The sequence below is a fragment of the Panthera pardus genome, unplaced genomic scaffold, assembly GCF_024362965.1.
Source record: "Panthera pardus isolate Hobbes unplaced genomic scaffold, ASM2436296v1 HiC_scaffold_27, whole genome shotgun sequence".
NCBI classification, from domain to species: Eukaryota; Metazoa; Chordata; class Mammalia; order Carnivora; family Felidae; genus Panthera; species Panthera pardus.
In genome coordinates this window covers 124,088,025-124,095,322 of record NW_026526843.1, presented here as the reverse complement: position 1 = coordinate 124,095,322, position 7,298 = coordinate 124,088,025, and positions in this window count along the sequence as shown.

The window sequence follows — 7,298 nt, the reverse complement described above, 5'->3', positions numbered from 1 at the left end:
TATGATCTTGTAGCCCTGGTAAAAGTGAGCTAGAAGAGGTTTGAACACTAAGGTAAAGAAGTGATCCTATTAGAACAGGTATCTAAGCCCCAGCACTTATGTGGCCTTTCTTGTGTCAGGTACTGTTGTAAGTAGTTTACGTGTTTACACTCCTTAAATCTCCATGAGATAGGTGACAGTACTATGCCCACATTACTGAGAGAACTGAAAAACAACAGAGAGGTTGTATGGCTGCCCAAGATCACACAGGTAGGCAGTGGCAGAGCAGGAATTTAAATCTGCTGTTTATTCTGGCGTCCCATTGCTCAATTTAAGCAACATTAAACTTCTCGGCAGAAAATGTCTAATATTGGGGCACCTGGGTGGCTCAGTTGGTTGAGCGTCTGACTTCAGCTCAGGTGATGATCTCATGGCTCATGAGTTTGAGCCCCGCGTCGGGCTTTGTGCTGACGGCTCGGAGCCTGGGGCCTGCTTCAGATTCTGTGTCTCCCTGTCTCTCTGCCCCTAACCCACTCACGTTCTGTCTCTGTCTCTCTCAAAAATAAATAAACATTAAAAAAAAAAAAAGAAAATGTCTAATATTAATCAAGTATAATTTTTTTTTTTTAATAGGAGAAGAAATGGTAGGGAATGGTAGGGCAGAATGAAAGTTTAAGAGTGAGAACAGAAAATTTTGGAGGAATTTGAATTAAAACTGCGTTTATCATTTCTGGTTAGTTCCTGAGTGTTATGCAACGTCTTCACAAGTAGAACAGGACCTTGACCTCTAAAATATAAGAGCTTATAGAGTTTAACCAGTATACGGGTGTTTTATTGACCTACTGGGACTTCACTCGGAAGGAATAGCCACATTCCTTCTACTCCGCTTCTCAGAATCTGGGTTCCATGGAGACCTAGTTTTCCAGTGTGCCACTTTTCTGGGACGAGGTAATGTCTGCACACTAGAGCCAAAAAGCATAAATCAGTAGAACTTGAGGTTTAACAAATCATACATCCCCTTTCTACTCCTACTTTGGGATGTGGCAGTTGTGACTGTAACATGAGATTCGTAGGTGCTAAGGTTTGGGTGAGTGGAGGGGCAGGAAGTCTGCAGAGGTGACAAGGCTGATCTTGTGAATTTCAGCAGGCGTTATAAAGAGTTTCTAGAATGCTGCAGTCATTAACAATAAATTTGGTTAATGTTAGCCTTCATGGGGAGAGGGTGAATGTAGGCAAATCTTGAATTCTTTTTCTTTATTTTTTCAGTGTGAATTGACACAGGCATCAAAGGAAATAGCACGTAAAAGAAACAGCACAGAGTTCCCCACTGATTTTCTACAACAGTAAGTAGTATGGTGTAGTTTCTCAGAGCCCAGAAGAATTGTGTCTTTGTTGAAGAGTTGTTCTTCACCATGACGCCCTTGCTATGGGTCGTTGAGAAAATGACATACAAGCTGAGCAGTCAGGGGATGTTGTGTTCTCAACCTCGAGAAGATTTTCTGAGAGAAAAGTCAGTACTTGGGTATGCATGTGTCTGTATAAAAAGGACCATTTTGTTCTTATTCTTTTTTTTTCTTACTAGCATCTTATATTCATTTTTCTTATTGTCTATTTTATATACAGTCACTAGCTGTGAACAAAATGGTTTCTATTATACATATAATATTTATATTATCATTTGTTATTTGAGAAGTCTGGATGTAATCTGGATTTAAATGGAAGGCGTTGTACAGATGAAATTGTAAGTCAAGCCCTGGAAAACTTCAGCTGTGCAAAAGAAATTCATATAATTGTCTTTTCAAATTATGCTTAAATTTGATTAACAGCTCTCTAAAAATGGATTCTATTTTAGAACCACATCAGACAAGCTCTTTTACGATGTATCTGAGCTTACAAAGCATAAATCAGATTGTAGACCACTTGAGCATGTGGGTATATGGGAGTAAAATGTAAACTGTTTCCCTTGAACAATGGATGGATGAGTCCAAAACTAGTTAACAGTGACCTTGGCCAGCCTTCAGATATGTTAGCCTAGAAAAGTTTTCCTGGTGTTTCCCCTCTTGTTAACTTCTTAGTGTATTCCGTCACTATTCATTTTCTATTATATCAGCCTTTATTTATTTATAAGAACATTTCCACCGAAGTTTTATGTCATCCAAGGATGATAAAGAAGAATCTTGGGTCAAATGAAGTTCATGTAAGTTTGAGCCCCCAAACCTAGAACCAATTTTCCTTTGCTACAGAATGTCTGGTAGTAACTTCAGGACTTTAAAAACTGTAATAACTTTCTTGGGCCATGAAAGGTCGTAAATCTAGTAAAAATTAGTTTATTTATTTTTTAAATGTTTTATTTTTTATTTTTGAGAGAGAGAGCACAAACAGGGGAGGGGCAGAGAGAGAAGGAGACACAGAATCCAAAGCAGGCTCCAGGTTCTTGCTGACATGGGGCTCGAACTCACAAACCTGTGAGATCATGACCTGAGCAGAAATCAGTGGCTAAACTGACTCAGCCACCCAGGCACCCCAGTACAAATTAGTTTAAAGGTACTGGGCATTGCATACTTGAAGATATAAAAGATCCATGATGAAGTAGTTACCGTGGCTGAACCTAAATGTTATTTGGGGAACTAAAAATATACACATCAATGTTGAATAACTAAAAGTAAATATAATATTACAATATAGGAGACAATTGGAAATCTTACCTACTATCCGTTGGATAAGGGCAAGGTTAAATATGTGAAAAAATACAATGCAATGTAATAAACATCTGAAAGGACAAAAATGGGAATTGCTCGGCTCTGTAAGAAAAAAGAATACTGAAAAGGGCAGATAAAAATTGGGACATAGCAAAGGGTGAATAAAATAAATGTAAATCTGTGAAAATTGATATAGAAATATGAGTAGTAGATGAAACAAACATCTATTTTTTCCTGAGAAGTGGTTTAAAAGAACTCTTACTAGTAGGTGAACTACAGATAAACGCTGGCATGAGATATGTAATCTGGATTTAAATGGAAAGGTTTAAATGCTCGTTGAGTCTACTTGTGCTGACGAAATTTCCAGTCAGGAAAAATCACTTTGGGGCAGAAATAAGATGCGGCTGGAAGATGGGTTGTGTATTTTCTAGAAAATACAAGGACTTGAAGGAGGTATCAGCATCGTAGGCATGCTGAAGGGGGACGGGACATTTTAGGCGAGCAAGATGGTGACACACAAGGGCTGGGGACGGGAATTATCTGAATAAACCAATATGAAGCATACATCAGAAAGGTTTTGTAAGGCTCTTTCCCAGAAGCTGAAAAGGAATCTGGCAAAGAACACAAAAGAAAATGGAGTAGAGGGCTCTTTTGAAGTATTTCAGCCCCCCAAATTGAATGGCTTGATCTCAGGTTCTCGTGTATCAGGAATCTGGAGGTGACTCACCTGTCCTCTTTGCTTCAGGTGCTCTCACAGATTACAACTGTGCTGTTGGCTAGGACTGCAGTCACTTCTGGGCTTGACTCTAGAAGGGTCTGCTCCTAGCTCACTGGTGTGGTTGTGGGACAGATTCACTTACTCACAGGCTTATAAGATTTAGGGCCTTGGCGCCTTGCTGGTTGTTGTTTAGACGGGGCCTCCAGTTCCTGGCCGTTTGGGCTTCACCACAGGGCAACTCACAGCATGACAGCTTGTGTCACCAGGGTGAGCAAGTGAGAAGATCCAGAGAGAGTGTAAGCAAGATAGAAGTCATAGGGTTTTTTTTTTTTTTTTTTTTTTTTTTTTTTGCGGGGGGTGGGGTGTTTTCCCACTTTATTAAGATATAATTTACAGGGGTGCCTGGGTAGCTCAGTCGGTTAAGCATCCGACTATTGATTTCGGCTCAGGTCATGATCTCATGGTTTGTGAGTTTTTGAGCCCCGCATCAGGCTCCACACTGACAGTGCAGGGCCTGCTTGGGATTCTCTTTCTCCCTCTCTCTGCCCCTCCCTCCCTCTCTCCTTCTCCCTTTCTCTCAAAATAAATGAACTTAAAAAAATACGATATAATTTATATACCATTAAGTTCACCCATTCAATTTGTATAGTTCAATAGATTTTAGTATATTTGCAGATTTGTCCAGCTATCACCACAATCAGTTTTAGAATGTTTTACCACCCTCCAAACCAACCCCATACCTTTTAGCTGTCATCCCTCAACCTCCAGCCTTCTAGCTCTATGGAATCAGATAATCTATCTTCAGTCTCTGTGTATTAGTCACAGACTTTTCTAACCTGTTTTCAGGAGTGCTGTGCTGTTACTTTTGCCATATTCAATTGTTTAATTGAGTCATTAGGTCTCACCATAAGGCATAAGGCGTAAGAGGATTCCATGGACTTCTGTGGCTCGTAAGACTGTCTTGTGAGCAAAGCAACTTGAAACCAGATATGGCGACACAGGAAGAGGCATGACTCTTCTGCACGCACCCCCTACCTCATCTGACTTTTCCCTAGTAGGTGTGCTATTGTTGGTCAGCGTAACTGAACTTGCCAGGCTTCCAGATTTGAATTCAGCAGTCCAGAAGTCTGGTGTCCAGGGCAGATGACATTTTGACTCTTAGTTTTTAGAATATAGACATTGCACGTTAATTAGGACAGCGAGAGGCTGTGGTGATTCAGTTTTTCCCTGAGATTTTCCAGAATCTAGTTGTATGAGATTCTCTGCAAAACTATCATCTAATCTTAGATATTCAAAATACGCAGTGACATATGGAAGGCTCATAGTAAAGAAGCTTAATTGTATTTGACTGTGTCTTTTCCACACATCCTTGGCTGTGAGACACTTTTCCGCACCACATACCATCTATGGGACACGGTGGTGATACAGAGAATGTTCTTTAAGGGGTAAATAAGCTATTGTAACTCTCTGTAGACTATGAGCTCTCCCTGTTGGTGCTTATTAATACTGTGCATTGAGTCAACTAGAACTGTGAGTGTTTGTCACAGGATGGTGGTAAGCCACGGATTCCTTACATTGCAGTTACCTGCCGGGGTTTTGACGTATGTGGAGTTCGATTTGATCTCTGGTAAATATCATTGGGTTAAAGATATTGATGTTCAACTGAATCACTGTTGCCCACTGGTTAAGCCTATTGCGATTATGTTAAATTTCTACTCTTTTATGTCATGGACCAGTGCTCCCAAAGTAGGCAATCCATAAACACTTCAAAATATTAGTTTTTTTCAAAAATGTGTGCTTATTGTTGAGAGAGACAGAGTGCAAGCAGGGGAGGGGCAGAGATAGAGGGAGACTCAGAATCTGAAGCAGGATCCAGGCTCTGAGCTGTCAGCACAGGACCGACATGGGGCTTGAACCCATGAACCACGAGATCATAACCTGAGCCCAAGTTGGACACTTAGCCAACTGAGCCACTCAGGCGCCCCCAAGATATTAGTGTTAATATCGAGCAGGCCAGTACTAAGAGTTTTGTCTCACTGCAAAATGTCATTATGCTTAACATCCTTCTCATTTTGGTTGACCCACTTCTGAGTATCACAATTAAAAAAAAAAAAGCATATTATTTCAGATGACATTTCTTCATTCTTCCTACAAGAAACACCTCTGTGAACTAGCTTATAGTCAATGGGGACCGTATTTTCAACATTTTCTCTAAATAGCTCTGTCAAAGGAATGGGTTAGACTGAAGGGAATGGATTTGGCAAGTCAGTACTAATTGTTGGTAATCAACACAACATTTTTTAGGAGCTTACAAATCTGTGCGTTGTGTTTTAGATTTGGGGAGAGAATTAATAATTAACTCATGAGTCTTTGGTTTTGAGTCCACTTGGTTTCCTTTTTTAGAGTTGGCCAACTCTAGACTTTTAGAAACTAGAGTTTATTGCAGGATCAGAAAGAGTGGTTCTTTGTGGTTCCTTTGGTACAGTCTTTCAGTAAACAGTTATGGACCTAGAATAGTCACCTGAGTCTGGAATGTTGAACTAAGTTTAAACTGTCTCTTTTACCATCCTTCATTTTGGTGCCATCTCAGTTATGTTATATCTTCCTGTTTAGGTGTGATAGTGTAATGCCCTCTGAATATGGGTGGGACCCGGGGATATGATGCATTCCATTTCTGCAGTCAAGTTACCTTATGGCAAAGATGATGGAATGTACCCATGATTATGCCGCGTAAGACTCCATTGGAGCAGACTGGGGAGAGCTTCTTTGCAGCCAGTGAAGAAATAAACTGCTGTGTTTTGAGAGGGTCAAAATGGTGGTGACCAAGGACAGGCTCCAGGAGCTGACAGCCAGTGAGAAAACTGGGACCTCAGTCCTGCAGCTGCAAGAAGCCGAATTCTATCCACTACGTGAGCTTGGGAGGGGGCTCCTAGCTCCAGGGAGCACAATCCACCAGCTCCCTGAGAAGCAGCTTTGTGGAAGTCTGAGCACTGGGTGTGGTTAAGCACTGGGCGCCTGGACTCCCGAGCCACAGAAGCTGTGTATTAACGTGTACTGTTTGAAGGCACTAAGTTTGCGGTTGTTATAGAGCAGGAGAATAACTCATACACCAGTTTAAAGACATTGTCCTTAATACCAAACACTTCCTCACTCATAGGTAAGTGTCATATGCTGTCTGTACCATGCAAGGGCATCTGTTCCGATTGGTTCCAACTCTTTGATGCCCATACTTAGCCAGGTCTTGTTAGATTGATTTGGGTACATTTTATAGCCTTAGCTCCTGTGGTCTTACTCTTCTTAATTCAATTCACAGTCTCCTCCTCCTAGCTTTTCACATTTCTTTAAAATTGGAGCTTATTAAGGAGTTATCTCTCCAACCACAGCTGGAGGAGGGGGTGTTACCCTTTCTTTTTGTGAAGATCATTTGCAATACTGCTATCAATTTGCAAGGCTCCTTAGAGGCAGCCACGCTCAGCTTTCTTCCCTGTGTTAGGATTTGCAATCTTGGAGAATGGTCCTACTGTGTTGTAATTTTTTTAGTAGCTGCTACAGCTCAGCAAAGGTGTAGAGGTTTGCTGTGAGGAAAGTGCCTGGATGGACTAAGGCAGTGTGTGATCCCACCCCCTACACGCACACTGCCCCCGAATCTGGGGAGCTCAGGAATGGCAGAGAGGGACTTGATGCAGGTGAGTTAAGGGGATGTTTTCTTCTTCTTCTTCTTCTTCTTCTTCTCCTCCTCCTCCTCCTCCTCCTCCTCCTCCTCCTCCTCCTCCTCCTCCTCCTCCTCCTCCTCCTCCTCCTCCTCCTTCTTCTTCTTCTTCTTCTTCTTCTTCTTCTTCTTCTTCTTCTTCTTTAGAGAGCACTTGAGCTGGAGAGAGGGGCAGAGAGAGAGAGAATCTAAA